Source organism: Pseudophryne corroboree, chromosome 8, assembly GCF_028390025.1.
Source record: "Pseudophryne corroboree isolate aPseCor3 chromosome 8, aPseCor3.hap2, whole genome shotgun sequence".
Classification (NCBI taxonomy): Eukaryota; Metazoa; Chordata; class Amphibia; order Anura; family Myobatrachidae; genus Pseudophryne; species Pseudophryne corroboree.
This window is the reverse complement of record NC_086451.1, coordinates 339,043,739-339,065,302: the sequence shown is the minus strand read 5'-3', so window position 1 is coordinate 339,065,302 and position 21,564 is coordinate 339,043,739. Positions and strand designations below refer to the sequence as shown.

Below are 21,564 nucleotides of genomic sequence, written 5' to 3'. Positions count from 1 at the left end.
ACCCAAATGTTTCCCCCTCAAGGTGTAGTGATCGTGGTTTGACTATTTCATTGCCATCGATGTAGGATTTCTGTCAGTGCTTTTCCACACTTAAGATGACACCAACATAATTCCTGGACACCCCGACTGCTATTTAGAGACGTGGGGTAGTTGACCTCATGGAGGTTACAATGCCCTTCCCGGAACACACAAGAAACACTGACCTCTTGTTTGTCCTGCAAAAAAAAGGTGATCTGGGTGTAGAAAAATGAAAATAGTTTCTGCTAAAATATCTATTGCAAAGCGCATGCATTTACGTGCCCTGATGTAGGCTAGGGTGTCTGACAATATTTACACAGACGCTTATTGGAAGATTGATGTGCACTTATTGCCTTAAATACATATAGGAATGAATTTATATAGGTAGGACAGAGAGAACACAATGGTTTTAATGTTACACACGTGCATTGCACTTCTGTTGCGTATGTTGGACACACTTATTGATCGCTGGTTAAGTATTAGGCTGCAGCAGAGTGGCACTGGTTTTTATACCCTGTGAAAAAAAAATAAAACTGGGTGCCTAGAAACAGATCTCAGTCTGAGGCGGCTTAGTCAATTTCCACAAGACCTTTACACATGAACTCCGTACAGTCCATAGAATGCTCCAATACATCTACAAGATGTGCATTTCCATATTCCTATTGTGGTTCAATATTTTCTCCCATTTACAGTGTCCACATTCCTAAGAACCTCAGAAAATAAAGAATTATTGGAAGACTTTGCTTGTACTACTGGGCCAGATTCAGAGATGGATGCAGCCACTGGCCTCTGCATGCCCAGAAAACAGGGCAGTCCAGTCCCAGTTTTCTGTAACGTGTAACGCTGGCGGCAGCAATTTTTCAACCATGCTGACCTCTCCGCACACACAGATCTGAACATGTGCAGTACACATCCTGCGCATGCGCGGATCGACAAACATAAGAGATGTACACAAACCTGATGTTTGCGTCTATCTCTGAATTAGGCCCACATTCTTGTAATCTTGCCACAGGAATGTCTCTGCATATTGCCAGACACAGAACAATTTAGACAATGAAATTCCTGTAGGAACTTATATGGAACATCAATACAGGGAAAAGTTATCTGGTAACTTCTCAACAGCTACAGTTGTTGGGGTGGTTATGGATAGGTGGTGTGTATTTCCAGGAAAAAGTCTTGTCAAAATCCAGTAGTAGTTTCAAATTATCTCTGTAAGGAATTGTCTCTGCATCTTGGGAATGTTAGTAACTCCTATTGGCATCCTTCCTTAGCCACTTGCCTGGCATGGTTGCATCAGATGCTACCACACCAGGCAGTGCTTTATCTGACCTGGTCGCACGGGATGCGACCAGTCAGATAAACAGTGTTAGCAGCGGCAGAGAAGGGAAACTTCCCTGCTCCGCTGCTGCTGTCAAAGGGACCGGAAGGTCCCTCTGCCTCCCTGCACACTCCCCTACTGATTGTCGTGCTGCTGATCGGTCAGCACAGCAGGATCCCCCACCCCCGGTGGCTGCAGACAATGGCAGCCGCTGGTAAGTGTAAAACAACCCCCCAAGCCACCCCCAGACCCCTCCCTGTGTACCTGGTGCTGTCCGGCCTCTAAAACCTAAAGGTTGCGATTGTTACCTAAGGTCGCTATGTTACCGATGGCCGCGATGTTCCCGATCGATGTTTAAAAAATGTATTATTATTTCTCTATCGTCCTAGTGGATGCTGGGGTTCCTGAAAGGACCATGGGGAATAGCGGCTCCGCAGGAGACAGGGCACAAAAAGTAAAGCTTTTCCAGATCAGGTGGTGTGCACTGGCTCCTCCCCCTATGACCCTCCTCCAGACTCCAGTTAGATTTTTGTGCCCGGCCGAGAAGGGTGCAATTCTAGGTGGCTCTCATAAAGAGCTGCTTAGAGAAAGTTTAGCTTAGGTTTTTTATTTTACAGTGATTCCTGCTGGCAACAGGATCACTGCAACGAGGGACAGAGGGGAGAAGAAGTGAACTCACCTGCGTGCAGGATGGATTGGCTTCTTGGCTACTGGACATCAGCTCCAGAGGGACGATCACAGGTACAGCCTGGATGGTCACCGGAGCCGCGCCGCCGGCCCCCTTGCAGATGCTGAAGTAAGAAGAGGTCCAGAATCGGCGGCTGAAGACTCCTGCAGTCTTCTAAAGGTAGCGCACAGCACTGCAGCTGTGCGCCATTTTCCTCTCAGCACACTTCACACGCAGTCACTGAGGGTGCAGGGCGCTGGGGGGGGGCGCCCTGGGAGGCAAATGTAAACCTATATAAAGGCTAAAAATACCTCACATATAGCCCCCAGAGGCTATATGGAGATATTTAACCCCTGCCTGTATTCACAAAATAGCGGGAGACGAGCCCGCCGAAAAAGGGGCGGGGCCTATCTCCTCAGCACACGGCGCCATTTCCTCTCACAGCTCCGCTGGTCAGGACGGCTCCCAGGTCTCTCCCCTGCACTGCACTACAGAAACAGGGTAAAACAGAGAGGGGGGGCAAATTTAATGGCAATATCTTGATATATATAAAGCAGCTATAAGGGAGCACTTATTATAAGGCTATCCCTGTCATATATAGCGCTTTTTGGTGTGTGCTGGCAGACTCTCCCTCTGTCTCCCCAAAGGGCTAGTGGGTCCTGTCTTCGTTTAGAGCATTCCCTGTGTGTCTGCTGTGTGTCGGTACGTGTGTGTCGACATGTATGAGGACGATATTGGTGTGGAGGCGGAGCAATTGCCAAATATGGGGATGTCACCTCCTAGGGGGTCGACACCAGAATGGATGCCTTTATTTATGGAATTACGGGATAGTGTCAACACGCTAAAGCAGTCGTTTGACGACATGAGGCGGCCGGACAATCAATTAGTGCCTGTCCAGGCGCCTCAAACACCGTCAGGGGCTGTAAAACGCCCTTTGCCTCAGTCGGTCGACACAGACCCAGACACAGGCACTGATTCCAGTGGTGACGAATCAACCGTATTTTCCAGTAGGGCCACACGTTATATGATTTTGGCAATGAAGGAGGCGTTACATTTAGCTGATACTACAGGTACCACTAAACAGGGTATTATGTGGGGTGTGAAAAAACTACCTATAGTTTTTCCTGAATCAGAAGAATTAAATGACGTGTGTGATGAAGCGTGGGTTGCCCCTGATAAAAAGCTGATAATTTCAAAGAAATTATTGGCATTATACCCTTTCCCGCCAGAGGTTAGGGAGCGCTGGGAAACACCTCCTAGGGTGGACAAGGCGCTAACACGCTTATCAAAACAAGTGGCGTTACCTTCTCCTGAGACGGCCGCACTTAAAGATCCATCAGATAGGAGGATGGAAAATATCCAAAAAAGTATATACACACATGCAGGTGTTATACTACGACCAGCTATAGCGACTGCCTGGATGTGCAGTGCTGGGGTAGTTTGGTCAGAGTCCTTGATTGAAAATATTGATACCCTGGACAGGGACAATATTTTACTGTCGTTAGAACAAATAAAGGATGCATTTCTTTATATGCGTGATGCACAGAGGGATATCTGCACACTGGCATCACGGGTAAGTGCTATGTCCATTTCGGCCAGAAGAGCTTTATGGACGCGACAGTGGACAGGCGATGCGGATTCAAAACGGCATATGGAAGTTTTGCCGTATAAAGGGGAGGAGTTATTTGGAGTCGGTCTATCAGATTTGGTGGCCACGGCTACAGCCGGGAAATCCACCTTTCTACCTCAAGTCACTCCCCAACAGAAAAAGGCACCGACTTTTCAACCGCAGCCCTTTCGTTCCTTTAAAAATAAGAGAGCAAAGGGCTATTCATATCTGCCACGAGGCAGAGGTCGAGGGAAGAAACAGCAACAGGCAGCTCCTTCCCAGGAACAGAAGCCCTCCCCGGCTTCTACAAAAGCCTCAGCATGACGCTGGGGCTTCTCAAGCGGACTCGGGGACGGTGGGAGGTCGTCTCAAAAATTACAGCGCGCAGTGGGCTCACTCGCAGGTAGATCCCTGGATCCTGCAGATAATATCTCAGGGGTACAGGTTGGAATTAGAGACAGATCCACCTCGCCGTTTCCTGAAGTCTGCTTTACCAACGTCCCCTTCCGAAAGGGAGACGGTTTTGGAAGCCATTCACAAGCTGTACTCTCAGCAGGTGATAGTCAAGGTACCTCTTCTACAACAAGGGAAGGGGTATTATTCCACTCTATTTGTGGTACCGAAGCCGGATGGCTCGGTAAGGCCTATTCTAAATCTGAAGTCCTTGAACCTGTACATAAAGAAGTTCAAGTTCAAGATGGAGTCACTCAGAGCAGTGATAGCGAACCTGGAAGAAGGGGACTTTATGGTATCCTTGGACATCAAGGATGCGTATCTCCACGTTCCAATTTACCCCTCACACCAGGGGTACCTCAGGTTCGTTGTACAAAACTGTCACTATCGGTTTCAGACGCTGCCGTTTGGTTTGTCCACGGCACCTCGGGTCTTTACAAAGGTAATGGCCGAGATGATGATTCTTCTTCGAAGAAAAGGCGTATTAATTATCCCATACTTGGACGATCTCCTAATAAGGGCAAGGTCCAGAGAACAGCTAGAGATGGGATTAGCAATATCTCAAGAGGTGCTAAAGCAGCACGGATGGATTCTGAATATTCCAAAATCCAAATTAATGCCGACAACTCGTCTGCTGTTCCTAGGGATGATTCTGGACACGGTTCAGGAAAAGGTTTTTCTTCCCGAGGAAAAAGCCAAGGAGTTATCCGACCTGGTCAGGAATCTCCTAAAACCAGGAAAGGTGCCTGTACATCAATGCACGCATCTTCAGATGCACCTGCGGATAACCCTGTCTCCAAGGACAAGGGTATCTCTTCTGTGGTGGATGCAGAGGGCTCATCTATTGGAGGGCCGCAGATTCGGCATACAGGATTGGATCCTGGTGACCACGGACGCCAGCCTGAGAGGCTGGGGAGCAGTCACACAAGGAAGAAACTTCCAGGGAGTGTGGTCGAGCCTGGAAAAGTCTCTTCACATAAACATTCTGGAACTAAGAGCAATCTACAATGCTCTAAGCCAGGCGGAACCTCTGCTTCAAGGAAGACCGGTGTTGATCCAGTCGGACAACATCACGGCAGTCGCCCATGTAAACAGACAGGGCGGCACAAGAAGCAGGAGTGCAATGGCAGAAGCTGCCAGGATCCTTCGCTGGGCGGAGAATCACGTGATAGCACTGTCAGCAGTGTTCATCCCGGGAGTGGACAACTGGGAAGCAGACTTCCTCAGCAGACACGATCTTCACCCGGGAGAGTGGGGACTTCATCCAGAAGTTTTCCACATGCTAATAAACCGTTGGGAAAGACCAATGGTGGACATGATGGCGTCTCGCCTCAACTAAAAACTGGACAGGTATTGCGCCAGGTCAAGAGATCCGCAGGCAATAGCTGTGGACGCGCTGGTAACACCTTGGGTGTACCAGTCGGTGTATGTGTTTCCTCCTCTGCCTCTCATACCAAAGGTATTGAGAATCATACGGCAAAGCGGAGTAAGAACGATACTAGTGGCTCCGGATTGGCCAAGAAGGTCTTGGTACCCGGAACTTCAAGAGATGGTCACGGACGATCCGTGGCCTCTACCTCTAAGACAGGACCTGCTTCAGCAGGGACCGTGTCTATTCCAAGACTTACCGCGGCTGCGTTTGACGGCATGGCGGTTGAACGCCAGATCCTAAAAGGAAAAGGCATTCCAGAAGAAGTCATTCCTACCTTGATTAAGGCAAGAAAGGAAGTCACCGCGAAGCATTATCACTGCATTTGGCGGAAATATGTTGCGTGGTGCGAGGATCGGAGTGCTCCGACGGAGGAATTTCAACTGGGTCGTTTCCTACATTTCCTGCAATCAGGATTGTCTATGGGTCTCAAATTGGGATCTATTAAGGTTCAAATTTCGGCCCTGTCAATATTCTTCCAAAAAGAATTGGCCTCAGTTCCTGAGGTCCAGACTTTTGTCAAAGGAGTACTGCATATACAGCCTCCTGTGGTGCCTCCGGTGGCACCGTGGGATCTAAATGTAGTTTTAGATTTCCTCAAATCCCATTGGTTTGAACCACTAAAAAATGTGGATTTGAAATATCTCACATGGAAAGTGACTATGTTACTGGCCCTGGCGTCCGCCAGGAGAGTATCTGAACTGGCGGCTTTATCTTATAAAAGCCCTTATTTAATTTTCCATTCGGATAGGGCAGAGCTGCGGACGCGTCCGCATTTTCTCCCTAAGGTGGTATCAGCGTTTCACCTGAACCAGCCTATTGTAGTGCCTGCGGCTACAAGCGACTTGGAGGACTCCAAGTTGTTGGACGTTGTCAGAGCTTTAAAAATATACATTTCAAGGACGGCTGGAGTCAGAAAATCTGACTCGCTGTTTATACTGTATGCACCCAACAAGTTGGGTGCGCCTGCTTCTAAGCAGTCGATTGCTCGTTGGATTTGTAACACAATTCAACTTGCACATTCTGTGGCAGGCCTGCCACAGCCTAAATCTGTTAAGGCCCATTCCACAAGGAAGGTGGGCTCATCTTGGGCGGCTGCCCGAGGGGTCTCGGCATTACAACTCTGCCGAGCAGCTACGTGGTCAGGGGAGAACACGTTTGTAAAATTCTACAAATTTGATACCCTGGCAAAGGAGGACCTGGAGTTCTCTCATTCGGTGCTGCAGAGTCATCCGCACTCTCCCGCCCGTTTGGGAGCTTTGGTATAATCCCCATGGTCCTTTCAGGAACCCCAGCATCCACTAGGACGATAGAGAAAATAAGAATTTACTTACCGATAATTCTATTTCTCGGAGTCCGTAGTGGATGCTGGGCGCCCATCCCAAGTGCGGATTATCTGCAATACTTGTACATAGTTATTGTTAACTAATTCGGGTTATTGTTTAGGGAGCCATCTTTCAGAGGCTCTTCTGTTATCATACTGTTAACTGGGTTTAGATCACAAGTTGTACGGTGTGATTGGTGTGGCTGGTATGAGTCTTACCCGGGATTCAAAATCCTCCCTTATTGTGTACGCTCGTCCGGGCACAGTACCTAACTGGAGTCTGGAGGAGCCAGTGCACACCACCTGATCTGGAAAAGCTTTACTTTATGTGCCCTGTCTCCTGCGGAGCCGCTATTCCCCATGGTCCTTTCAGGAACCCCAGCATCCACTACGGACTCCGAGAAATAGAATTATCGGTAAGTAAATTCTTATTTTCTCTTACGTCCTAGAGGATGCTGGGGACTCCAAAAGGACCATGGGGTATAGACGGGATCCGCAGGAGCTTGGGCACACTTAAAAGACTTAATCTGGGTGTGAACTGGCTCCTCCCTCTATGCCCCTCCTCCAGACCCCAGTTAGACTTTGTGCCCAGGAGTGACTGGATGCACACTAGGGGAGCTCTCCTGAGTTTCTCTAGAAAAGACTTTGTTAGGTTTTTTTATTTTCAGGGAGACCTGCTGGCTACAGGCTCCCTGCAGCGTGGGAGTGAGGGGAGAGGAGCAGACCTACTTCTTCTTAGTTAAGGGCTCTGCTTCTCGGCTACTGGACACCATTAGCTCCAGAGGGTTCGATCACTTGGTGCGCCTAGCTGCTTGCTCCTGGAGCCGCGCCGTCACCCCCTCACAGAAGCCAGAAGAAAGAAGTCGGGTGAGTATGAGAAGATCAGAAGACTTCAGGACGGCAGAAGACTTCAGTAACAGAAGGTATAGCACAGCGGTAACGCTGTGCTCCATGCTCCCACACACATCACCAACGGTATTTACTGGGTGCAGGGCGCTGGGGGGGGGGCGCCCTGGGCAGCATGTTACTGGAGTTTCGGGGCTGGCAGAGAGCTTTTCGGTGCTTCGGCACCGTTTCCAGAAACCCCCGCCGGCATTTTTCATTTTTAAATTTGGCGGGCCGAAACGCTTCGTCCCGCGGCTCCCAGGCGCCATTTTCTCCTTCAACACGCGGCTGAAGGGAGACTCTGCCGGGACCTCCACATTCCTCAGACAAGTAACGGGGAGCTATTCAGAAGGGGGGGGGGGCCACAGTGTGGTGCTTATTATCATTACAAAGCAGCGCTGGGTACATATATCTTTTCTTGGGGTATATGGGCGCTGGGGTGTGAGCTGGCATACTCCCTCTGTCTCCTCTATCTGGGCTTCATTGTGGGCCTGTCACCTAGCTGGGACGTTCTGTGTGTTGTTGTGTGTCGGTACTACGTGTCGGCATGTCTGAGGCTGAATGTTATTCACCAGAGGAGGTTATTGGGGGAGCGGATGCGGGGCTAGATTTGGGACTGTCGACGCAGCCGACACCTGATTTACTCGCATTGCTCAGTACGATAAATTCGAACGTTGCTTCTTTATCAAAGAGGTTAGATAAGTCTGAGTCACAGACGCAGGTGTGGAAAAAGTCCATGGAAGAGGCTTTGTCTCAGGTTCAAACCCCATCCGGGTCGCAAAAGCGGCCATTTACTCAGGTGGTAGATACTGATACCGACACGGACTCTGATTCCGAGGTCGATTTCACTGAGGCTGCTTTACATCCACGGTTAGTTAAGAGTATTCAGTACATGATTGTGGCTATGAAAGATGTTTTACACATTTCTGATGAACCTGAGGTACAGGAAACAAGGATTTGCTTGTTCAAGGGAAAAAAACCCGAGGTGAAGTTTCCCCCCTCTCATGAAATTAATACTCTTTGTGAAAAGGCTTGGGAGTCGCCGGATAAGAGGTGGCAGATTCCCAAGAGAATTTACATGGCGTATCCTTTCCCCTTTGATGACAGGGAAAAATGGGAGGAGTCTCCAAATGTTGACAAAGCTCTATCTCGTTTGTCTAAGAAAGTGGCACTTCTGTCCCCTGACACTGCAGCTCTCAAGGATCTGGCGGATCGTAAGCTGGAGACGTCTTTGAAGTCCATTTTCGCTAATTCGGGTGCATTGCTCAGACCTGCTGTGGCGTCGGTATGGGTGAGTAGTGCTATTGCTAAATGGGCTGAGAATTTAGCTAATGATATGGATACCCTTGATAAAGATAATGTCCTTTTGACTCTCTGTTATATCAAGGATGCTGCAGATTACCTGAAGGATGCGGCAAGGGACGTCTGTCTCTTGGGTTCAAGAACCAATGCCATGTCGATATCAGCCAGGAGGGCGTTGTGGATCCATCAATGGAACGCTGATGCCGACTCAAAGAGGGCTATGGAAGCGTTACACTTCAAAGGTACTGTCTTGTTTGGGGACGGCTTGGCTGACCTGGTCTCGACCGCGACTGCGGGTAAGTCCTCTTTTCTTCCTTATGTTCCCACACAACAGAAAAAGGCACCACATCAGCAAATGCAGTCCTTTCGTCACAATAAATGCAGGCGTGGAAAAGGTTCGTCCTTCCTCGCTTCAAAAGGTAGAGGAAGGGGAAGGAAACCTCCTGCAGTCTCAAGCACCCAGGACCAAAAGTCCTCCCCTGCTGCTACCAAGTCCACCGCATGACGCTGGGGCTTCCCTGGAGGAGTCCGGACCGGTGGGGGGCCGTCTACGAATATTCAGTCAGGTCTCGATTCAATCAGACCTAGATCCTTGGGTCCTAAAGATTGTGTCTCAGGGATACAAACTGGAGTTTCAGGAGATACCCCCTCACCGGTTCTTCATTTCGGCATTACCAGTAGCTCTTCCGGACAGGGAGGTGGTGCTGGCAGCGATTCAAAAATTGTGTCTACAGAGGGTCATTGTTCCCGTTCCCTCGTCCCAGCGGGGGGAGGGGTTCTACTCGAGCCTCTTTGTTGTGCCGAAACCGGACGGTTCGGTCAGACCAATTCTAAATCTAAAATCCCTCAATCCATACTTTAAAGTTTACAAGTTCAAGAAGGAATCCCTTCGAGCGGTAATTGCCAGCCTGGAAGGGGGGGATTTTATGGCGTCAGTCGACATAAAGGATGCCTACTTACATTTCCCGATATATCCTTCGCATCAGGCCTTCCTCAGGTTTGCGATACAGGATTCTCATTACCAATTTTAGACGTTGCCGTTTGGGCTCTCCACGGCTCCGAGGATTTTCACCAAAGTCATGGCGGAAATGATGGTTCTCCTTCGCAAACAAGGGGTTACAATTATCCCATACTTGGACGATCTCCTGATAAAGGCGAGGTCCAAGGAACGGTTGCTGAGAAGTGTAGATTTGTCACTGTCGGTTCTGCGACAGCACGGTTGGGTACTCAATTTGCCAAAATCTCAGTTGATTCCGACCACTCGGCTTCCTATTCTGGGCATGATTCTGGATACGGATTTACAGAAAGTATTTCTTCCAGAAGAAAAGGCTCTGGAACTGCAGGCGATGGTCAGGGAACTTCTGAGGCCGACGAGTGTGTCAATCCATCACTGTACTCGGGTTCTGGGGAAGATGGTTGCAGCTTACGAAGCCATTCCATTTGGCAGGTTTCATGCCCGGGTGTTTCAGTGGGACTTGCTGAGCAAATGGTCCGGGTCTCACGTGCACATGCACTGGAAGATAAGTCTATCTCCCAGAGCCAGAATTTCTCTCCTGTGGTGGCTACAAGATCATCACCTCCTAGGGGGTCGCCGGTTCGGTATCCAGGATTGGGTGCTTCTAACAACAGATGCAAGTCTCTGGGGCTGGGGCGCAGTCACCCAAGGAAGAAACTTCCAGGGGAAATGGTCGCTCCAGGAAGCCTGTCTCCACATAAATGTTCTCGAGTTAATAGCCATTTACTACGGCCTGCTGCAAGCAAGAAGCCTTCTTCAGGGTCGACCTGTGCTGGTACAGTCAGACAACATCACAGCGGTGGCGCATATAAACCGTCAAGGCGGAACAAGGAGCAGAGCGGCAATGGCGGAGGCCACAAGAATCCTTCGCTGGGCGGAACAACACGTGAGCGCCCTGTCGGCAGTCTTCCTACCGGGAGTGTACAACTGGGAAGCAGATTTCCTCAGCAGACACGATCTCCATCCGGGAGAGTGGGCTTTTCACCAAGAGGTATTTGCAGAGGTGACAAAACGTTGGGGAATTCCGTTGATCGACATGATGGCGTCTCGTCTCAACAAGAAGCTACCGAGGTATTGTTCCAGGTAAAGGGACCCCCAAGCCAGTGCAGTGGACGCCCTGGTGTCTCCGTGGGTTTTCCAGTCGGTGTATGTGTTCCCTCCACTTCCTCTCCTTCCAAAGGTACTGGGGATCATTCGACGAGCAAGGGTTCAGGCGATTCTCGTCGTTCCAGATTGGCCAAGAAGGGCCTGGTACCCGGATCTTCAGGAATTACTGGTGGAAGATCCTTGGCCTCTTCCTCTAAGAGAGGACCTGTTGTTGCAGGGTCCATGCTTGTTTCCAGACTTACCGCGGCTGCGTTTGACGGCATGGAGGTTGAGCGCCAGATCTTAGCTCGTAAGGGTATTCCCAGGGAGGTCATTCCAACTCTCATTAAGGCTAGGAAGGAGGTTTCGGCGAAGCATTATCACCGTATTTGGAGAAAGTATGTTTCCTGGTTTGAGTCTAAAATGGCTCCTGCGGAAGATTTTCACTTGGGTCGCTTTCTCCACTTTTTACAGGCGGGAGTAGATGCAGGCCTGAAATTGGGTTCCATCAAAGTGCAGATTTCGGCTTTGTCTATTTTCTTTCAAAAAGAGTTAGCTGTCCTCCCAGAGGTTCAGACTTTTGTGAAAGGAGTAATGCATATCAATCCTCCGTTTGTGCCTCCCTGTAGCTCCATGGGACCTTGATGTAGTCTTACGGTTTCTCATGTCTTCCTGGTTTGAACCTTTGCATAAGGTTGAGTTGAAATTTCTCACTTGGAAGGTAGTTATGCTATTGGCACTGGCGTCTGCCAGGCGGATGTCAGAGTTGGCGGCCTTATCTCAAGAGCCCGTACTTGATTTTTCATTTGGATAGGGCGGAATTGAGGATAGTCAACAATTTCTGCCAAAGGTGGTTTCTTCATTTCACATTAACCAACCTATTGTGGTCCCGGTGGCTACGGAGGCTGTGGCGATTCCAAAATCTCTGGATGTTGTAAGAGCGTTGAAGATCTACGTCACTAGGACAGCTGTTGCTAGGAAAACAGAGGCGCTGTTTGTCTTGTATGCTTCCAACAAAATTGGTCATCCTGCTTCAAAACAGACTATTGCACGCTGGATTTGTAGTACGATTCAGCAGGCTCATTCTTCGGCCGGACTACCGGTGCCGAAGTCAATAAAAGCCCATTCTACCAGGAAAGTGGGCTCATCTTGGGCGGCTGCCCGAGGCGTCTCGGCGTTACAGCTTTGCCGAGCAGCTACTTGGTCGGGTTGAAACACTTTTGCGAAGTTCTATAAGTTTGATAACCTGGCCGATGAGGACCTTGCGTTTGCTCAATCGGTGCTGCAGAGTCGTCCGCACTCTCCTGCCCGTTCTGGAGCTTAAGTATAATCCCCATGGTCCTTTTGGAGTCCCCAGCATCCTCTAGGACATAAGAGAAAATAGGATTTTGGTACTTATCGGTAAATCCTTTTCTCTGACGTCCTAGTGGATGCTGGGAACTCCGTAAGGACCATGGGGAATAGCGGGCTCCGAAGGAGGCTGGGCACTCTAGAAAGATTTATGACTACCTGGTGTGCACTGGCTCCTCCCACTATGACCCTCCTCCAAGCCTCAGTTAGATTTTGTGCCCGGCCGAGGTTGGATGCACACTAGGGGCTCTCCTGAGCCCTTAGAAAGAAAGTATAGATTTAGGTTTTTTATTTTCAGTGAGACCTGCTGGCAACAGGCTCACTGCAGCGAGGGACTAAGGGGAGAAGAAGCGAACTCGCCTGCTTGCAGCCGGATTGGGCTTCTAAGGCTACTGGACACCATTAGCTCCAGAGGGATCGACCGCAGGCCCAGTCCTTGGTGTTCGGTCCCGGAGCCGCGCCGCCGTCCCCCTTACAGAGCCAGAAGCAAGAAGAGGTCCGGAAAATCGGCGGCAGAAGACATCAGTCTTCACCAAGGTAGCGCACAGCACTGCAGCTGTGCGCCATTGCTCCTCACACACACTTCACACTCCGGTCACTGAGGGTGCAGGGCGCTGGGGGGGGGGGCGCCCTGAGAAGCAATTATAACACCTTGGCTGGCAAAAATGCCACAATACCTCTGCCAGAATCCAGAAAAAAGCGGGAGAATAGTCCGCGGAAAAGGGGCGGAGCTATCTCCTGCAGCTCCCTGGCTCTCCCCTGCAGTCTACACTACAGAAAAGGGTAAAAAAAAAAAGAGAGGGGGGGCACTAAATTTAGGCGCTGTATAAATTATATAGAAAAAGCAGCTATAGGGGACATAACTCAGTTAGTCCCTGCATTATATAGCACTCTGGTGTGTGCTGGCATACTCTCACTCTGTCCCCCCAAAGGGCTTTTGTGGGTCCTGTCCTCTGTTGGAGCATTCCTTGTGTGTGTGCGGTGTGTCGGTACGGCTGTGTCGACATGTTTGATGAGGATAATGATGTGGAGACGGAGCAGATGCCTTTAGAAGGGATGTCACCCCCTGCGGGGCAGACACCTGAGTGGTTGAGCTTATGGAAAGAAATGAGTGCACGTATAGACTCCTTACATAAGAAATTTGACGACATGCCAAATGTGGGACAGCCGACTTCTCAGCTCATGCCTGTCCAGGCGTCGCACAGGTCATCAGGGGCTCTAAAACGCCCGCTACCTCAGACCGCAGACCCAGATGTCGACACTGATACTGACACCAGTGTCGACGACGATGAGTCTAACCTGATGCCCACTAAGGCCATTCACTGCATGATTGAGGCAATGAAAGAGGTGTTACACATTTCTGATATAAATACAGGTACCACTAAAAAGGGTATTATGTTTGGGGAGAAAAAACTACCCGTAGTTTTTCCCCCATCAGATGAATTAAATGAAGTGTGTGAAGAAGCGTGGGCTTTCCCTGATAAAAAATTGGTAATTCCTAAGAAGGTACTAATGGCGTTCCCTTTCCCGCCAGAGGATAGGTCACGTTGGGAAACACCACCTAGGGTGGATAAAGCGCTCACACGTTTGTCTAAAAAGGTGGCACTACCGTCTCTGGATACGGCCGCCCTCAAGGAACCTGCTGATAGAAAGCAGGAGGCGATCCTGAAGTCTGTTATATACACACTCAGGCATTATACTTAGGCCAGCTATTGCGTCAGCTTGGATGTGCAGTGCTGCCGCTGCGTGGTCAGATAAACTGTCAGAAAATATTGACACATTAGACAGAGACACGATCCTGTTAACCATAGACCATATAAAAGACTCAGTCTTATATATGAGAGATGCACAGAGGGAAATCTGCCGACAGGCATCTAAAGTTAGTGCATTGTCCATTTCTGCTAGGAGAGGCTTATGGACTCGCCAGTGGACAGGAGATGCAGATTCTAAAAGGCACATGGAAGTGTTGCCATATAAGGGTGAGGAATTATTTGGGGAATGTCTCTCGGACCTAGTTTCCACAGCAACGTCTGGGAAGTCAGCATTTTTACCCCATGTCCCCTCACAGCCTAAGAAGGCGCCGTTTTATCAGGTTCAGTCCTTTCGGACCCAGAAAAACAGGCGTGGAAAAGGCGGGTCTTTTCTATCCAGAGGCAGAGGTAGGGGAAAAAGGCTGCAACAAACAGCAGGTTCCCAGGAGCAAAAGTCCTCCCCCGCTTCTTCTGCCAAGTCCGCCGCATGACGGTGGGGCTCCACAGGCGGAGCCTGGTACGGTGGGGGGCCGCCTCAAGTATTTCAGCGATCAGTGGGCTCGCTCACAGGTGGATCCCTGGATCCTTCAAATAGTATCTCAGGGGTACAAACTGGAATTCGAGGCGTCTCCACCCCACCGGTTCCTAAAATCTGCCTTGCCGATTGCTCCCTCAGACAGGGAGGCGGTGCTAGCGGCAATTCACAAGCTGTATTCCCAGCAGGTGATAATCAAGGTACCCCTACTTCAACAAGGCCGGGGTTACTATTCCACACTATTTGTGGTACCGAAACCGGACGGTTCGGTGAGACCCATTTTAAATTTGAAATCCTTGAACACATACATAAAAAAATTCAAGTTCAAGATGGAATCGCTCAGGGCGGTTATTGCGAGCCTGGAAGAGGGGGATTACATGGTATCCCTGGACATCAAGGATGCTTACTTGCATGTCCCCATTTACCATCCTCTCCAGGAGTACCTCAGATTTGTGGTACAGGATTGCCATTACCAATTCCAGACGCTGCCGTTTGGACTGTCCACGGCACCGAGGGTATTTACCAAGGTTATGGCGGAAATGATGATACTCCTTCGAAAAAAGGGAGTTTTAATTATCCCGTACTTGGACGATCTCCTAATAAAAGCGAGGTCCAAGGAACAGTTGTTGGTGGGAGTAGCACTATCTCAGGAGGTGCTGCACCAGCACGGCTGGATTCTGAATATCCCAAAGTCACAGCTGGTTCCGACGACACGGCTACTGTTCCTGGGTATGATTCTGGATACAGTCCAGAAAAAAGTGTTTCTCCCGGAGGAGAAAGCCAGGGAGTTGTCATCTCTAGTCAGAGACCTCCTGAAGCCAAAACAGGTATCAGTGCATCGCTGCACGCGGGTCCTGGGAAAGATGGTGGCTTCTTACGAAGCAATTCCCTTCGGCAGGTTCCATGCCAGAATCTTTCAGTGGGACCTGTTGGACCAGTGGTCCGGATCGCATCTTCAGATGCATCTCTTAATAACCCTGTCTCCAAGAACCAGGGTGTCTCTACTGTGGTGGCTGCAGAGTGCCCATCTTCTAGAGGGCCGCAGGTTCGGCATACAGGACTGGGTCCTGGTGACCACGGATGCCAGCCTTCGAGGCTGGGGGGCAGTCACACAGGGAAGAAACTTCCAAGGACTATGGTCGAGTCAGGAGACTTCCCTTCACATAAATATTCTGGAACTAAGGGCCATCTACAATGCCCTAAGTCAAGCAAAATCCCTGCTCCTACACCAGCCGGTGCTGATCCAGTCAGACAACATCACGGCAGTCGCCCATGTAAATCGACAGGGCGGCACAAGAAGCAGGATGGCGATGGCAGAAGCCACAAGAATCCTCCGATGGGCGGAGAATCATGTACAAGCACTGTCAGCAGTGTTCATTCCGGGAGTGGACAACTGGGAAGCAGACTTCCTCAGCAGACACGACCTCCACCCGGGAGAGAGTGGGGACTTCATCCAGAAGTCTTCCAGATGCTGGTAAACCGTTGGGAAAAACCACAGGTGGACATGATGGCGTCCCGCCTCAACAAAAAGTTAAAAAGATATTGCGCCAGGTCAAGGGACCCTCAGGCGGTAGCTGTGGACGCTCTAGTGACACCGTGGGTGTACCAGTCAGTTTATGTGTTCCCTCCTCTGCCTCTCATACCAAAGGTATTGAGAATAATAAGAAAGCGAGGAGTAAACACAATTCTCGTGGTTCCGGATTGGCCAAGACGAGCGTGGTACCCGGAACTTCAAGAGATGCTCTCAGAGGACCCGTGGCCTCTACCGCTCAGACAGGACCTGCTACAGCAGGGGCCCTATCTGTTCCAAGACTTACCGCGGCTGCGTTTGATGGCATGGCGGTTGAACACCGGATCCTAAAGGAAAAGGGTATTCCGGAAGAAGTCATTCCTACGCTTATTAAGGCCAGGAAAGATGTTACGGCAAAGCATTATCACCGCATATGGCGGAAATATGTTGCATGGTGCAAGGCCAAAAAGGCCCCAACAGAGGAATTTCAACTAGGTCGATTTCTGCATTTCCTGCAAGCAGGAGTGAATATGAGCCTAAAACTAGGCTCCATTAAAGTACAGATCTCGGCTCTGTCGATTTTCTTTCAAAAAGAACTAGCTTCAGTACCTGAAGTTCAGACATTTGTGAAAGGAGTGCTGCATATTCAGCCCCCGTTTGTGTCTCCTGTGGCACCTTGGGATCTCAACGTGGTGTTGAGTTTCTTAAAATCACATTGGTTTGAGCCACTAAAAACCGTGGATCTGAAATATCTCACGTGGAAAGTGGTCATGTTATTGGCCTTGGCTTCAGCCAGGCGAGTGTCAGAATTGGCGGCTTTATCATGTAAAAGCTCTTATCTGATTTTCCATATGGATAGGGCAGAATTGAGGACTCGTCCCCAATTTCTCCCTAAGGTGGTGTCAGCGTTTCACCTGAACCAGCCTATTGTGGTGCCTGCGGCTACTAGGGATTTGGAGGACTCCAAGTTGCTAGACGTTGTCAGGGCCCTGAAAATATGTTTCCAGGACGGCTGGAGTCAGAAAATCTGACTCGCTGTTTATCCTGTATGCACCCAACAAGCTGGGTGCTCCTGCTTCTAAGCAGTCTATTGCTCGCTGGATTTGTAGTACAATTCAGCTTGCACTTTCTGTGGCAGGCTTGCCACAGCCAAAATCTGTAAATGCCCATTCCACAAGGAAGGTGGGCTCATCTTGGGCGGCTGCCCGAGGGGTCTCGGCTTTACAACTTTGCCGAGCAGCTACTTGGTCAGGGGCAAACACGTTTGCAAAATTCTACAAATTTGATACCCTGGCTGAGGAGGACCTGGAGTTCTCTCATTCGGTGCTGCAGAGTCATCCGCACTCTCCCGCCCGTTTGGGAGCTTTGGTATAATCCCCATGGTCCTTACGGAGTTCCCAGCATCCACTAGGACGTCAGAGAAAATAAGAATTTACTCACCGGTAATTCTATTTCTCGTAGTCCGTAGTGGATGCTGGGCGCCCATCCCAAGTGCGGATTGTCTGCAATACTTGTAAATAGTTATTGTTAACTAAAGGGTTATTGTTGAGCCATCTGTTGAGAGGCTCAGTTGTTTTCATACTGTCAAACTGGATATAGTATCACGAGTTGTACGGTGTGATTGGTGTGGCTGGTAAGAGTCTTACCCGGGATTCTAAATCCTTCCTTATTATGTCAGCTCGTCCGGGCACAGTGTCCTAACTGAGGCTTGGAGGAGGGTCATAGTGGGAGGAGCCAGTGCACACCAGGTAGTCATAAATCTTTCTAGAGTGCCCAGCCTCCTTCGGAGCCCGCTATTCCCCATGGTCCTTACGGAGTTCCCAGCATCCACTACGGACTACGAGAAATAGAATTACCGGTGAGTAAATTCTTATTTTCTCCTAGTCCGTAGAGGATGCTGGGCGCCCGTCCCAGTGCGGACTATTACTTGCAGTGTTTTCTTGCTGGTTAAATTAGTTTATACACGGGTTGTGTATTTCTTGTTTCAGCTTCTTGCTGGTGTTAATTCATACTGTTATCTGGTTTAAAGTTACTCCGGTTGTACGGTATGTTTGTGGTGTGGGCTGATATGTTTGTAGCCCTTAGTTTAAACAAAAATATTTTCCTCGAAATGTCCGTCTCTCCTGGGCACAGTTCCTATAACTGGGGTCTGGAGGAGGGGTATAGAGGGAGGAGCCAGTTCACACCCAGATTAAGTCTTTTAAGTGTGCCCAAGCTCCTGCGGATCCCGTCTATACCCCATGGTCCTTTTGGAGTCCCCAGCATCCTCTATGGACTAGGAGAAAAGCATTTACCGGTAAGTACCAAAATCCTATTTTTTTATTTATCCTTTTCTTTTTTTTTTTTTTTTACTAAAATCATTTTGGATAGGGTTAAATTCATGTTCTTCACCTAATTCGCTCAAAACCCCCCGACAATTTCTGAGCTTTTTTTGGGGGGGAAATCATCAGTAATACCGTGTTCACACTGACAATTGGTGGGTTGCACTCGGGACTCGTGCACGAGACCTTCCCAGGTGCAACCTGCTTGAGACCCCGTTCAGACTGGCGGCCCCGACACTGCATATTGCTGTGTCGATGACGTCACCGGGTCACATGCGGGGGCGGCGCTTGGAGATCAGATGATCTACAAGCACCGCCTGCTCCATTAGTGTGAAAGTGTCCCAGATCGCATCGACCTGGGACCACTTAACCCCGTTCACACTGCCATCAAACTGCGCCTGACCCGGTATTCACCCGGGAATAACCCTTCTTTATTCCCAGGTTGAAATACCGGGTCAGGCAACCCGGGAATTTGTCAGGACCCCCGTTCACACTGCACATAAACCCGGATTACTGCGCGTTCACGTGCAATAACCCAGATTTTTCATGGCAGTGTGAACAAGGTATTAAGTGGTCAAGCAAGGTTACATATGTTTGATCTTAACTGGACCTAATCAATTAATATGTTTTCAGTCCAGATTCTTTAGATTAAGTTATCAGGCTAAATATTGCAAGGTAAACCTTTAAATGTAAGTTGGATCCAAGACTAAATTATTATGGGTTCGTCCCAACAGAATGTGGTTCATGCTTATCATAGTGTCCAGCCCTAGAGGTTTGGTCTCTCCTCTACTTACTGAGCTGGTACAATCATTGTGGCTTCAGAAAGATAAATAACTGCACATGAATATTCTGGCAAGCCCATCAACATTTTCCGCCTCTCTTATGACACAAATATCTCACGATCTTTTCCGTCAACTGGGCTGACCGTAGCTACTTTCATAAACTACCAAGATGGCTCAAGAAGCCGAAAAATTATGGCAAAATTATGAACACCATGTTATGGGTTAAATTACATTTTAGATCTCACTCTGCTTTGCATGTAGCAGACACAGACCGTAAGAGAGCAGATTATGGGCCTGATTCAGGTTTGATTGCAGAATTTGCAAACCTTGACATCGCATGCTGACCGCCGCTCCCCCCCATCCTTCCCCTATACAGATGACTTGCATGGTTACTGGTATGTAGCGGCCCTGGTTTGATGCTGTGTATTACTGAGCTACCCTGGGTGCGTGGTGCACAGGGTAAAAGATGATATTGCAGCTTATTGAAGGGTTTCCAATATGGGCATACAGATCAGGCTTGGTACTGCTATGTATAGCATATGAATGAAATTACAATTAAGGACAAGAGTTGAAGATGAATGTTTAATGGTTTGATTTTTTATTTGCTTGATGACCTTTTCAAAAGGGGAATCCCTGGTGCCTAGTATTCCATTGTCTGTTATACAGCCTTTCCTTCATACTGGCCTGTCATTGACAACAAAAGGGAAGATTCCCTTTTTTTTTCCTACCAAGCATCACCTGCAGTGTTTATACAGGAGGGTATAAGCAAGCAAGGTAGTTGTACTGCTTTAGTTGCTGTGACTACTGGTTCTTATTTAGAAGCACAGTAAATATTTGCCTACGCAGCCAATTTGGTATTTGCAGCAGGCGGTTTAAAAATTGCTGGCTGTCTTCTGCAGTCGTGGAAAGCCCATTTCATGGAAAATAATGTAAATTAATTAATTCCAATCTGCTGTGAAATTCAGCGAGGCAGTTGTCTGCAAGTGTGTGTTTTCACTTGCCTAATGTATGTTTAGACAGATCCAACCTTAAGTTGCTCTAATGTAGTGCTCTTTCTGCCAATGTTTTAAATTGAGTTGGAGACATTTACAGAATTTCCTTTTATTACTGGAAGTGTGTCGATTAGTTTACTGCATTTGCAAGCACTTAAAGGAAACTACTGTGATTTTAAAATTGTTCTCTCTAGCAATATACATTGTATTACTATGTGATTGACACCTATGAGAGTAGAGTAATTGTTTATTCTGTCTTCAGAAGTATATATGCAAGAAAATATTGTGTTTTTAACTTGCAGAATTTGTGGCTGATGGTTAGAAGTAGAGCCTTAATGGATTTCTGTAATAAAAGACTTGCCATAAAGCAAGACGGCACATTCCACTGCATTCTCGACAGTTTAGATAGGAATTTAGACCCCTTCAAAAGACAAAAAAACAGCATTTTTGAAGCATAAAAGCATTTGAGCTTTTTAAAGAACTTTTTTTGCGTGGACACGTTTGGGGGAATCCAATTAGCCGCAGGGTTTGCCACTTGGGAAGTAGCTTCATATTTCACGCCCGCAGCTATTCAATAACACAACCTTTTCCCCAGCGTAGTAAACACTGGGTTAATGCGCACTAACCCATTTTTTCTGCATAAGGGGGGGTCATTCAGAGTTGATCGCTAGCTGCCGTTCGCAGCGCAGCGATCAGGCTAAAAAGCGGCATTTCTGCGCATGCGTACGCACAACGTACTTTCACAACAAACGATGCAGTTTCACACAAGGTCTAACAACGCTTTTCAATCGCACTGCTGGCCGCAGAGTGATTGACAGGAAGTGGGTGTTTCTGGGAGGTAACTGGCCGTTTTTGGGGAGAGTGTGTAAAAACGCAGGCGTGTCAGATACAAACGCAGGCGTGCCTGGGGAAACGCGGGGGCGTGGCTGGCCGAACGCAGGGCGTGTTTGTGACGTCAAAACAGGAACTAAACAGTCTGAAGTGATCGCAAGCTAGGAGTAGGTCTGGAGCTACTCAGAAACTGCTCTAAAAAATTTTGGTGCCGTTCTGCGATCCTTTCGTTCGCACTTCTACTAAGCTAAGATACACTCCCAGAGGGCGGTGGCTTAGCGTTTGCACGGTTGCTAAACACAGCTAGCGAGCGAACAACTCGGAATGACCCCCAAAATATGTTATCAGTGGTGTTCCCCACACTTCAAAAAGCCATAGGGTGTAAT

General features: G+C 48.8%; 1 protein-coding gene across 1 annotated transcript in view; it reads left to right on the top strand.

Annotated features, from left to right (window-relative positions):
- LOC134949074 (transmembrane 9 superfamily member 2-like) overlaps window positions 1–21,564 on the top strand; it is a 200,838-nt gene that overhangs the window by 150,576 nt on the left and 28,698 nt on the right. The window lies entirely within an intron of this gene.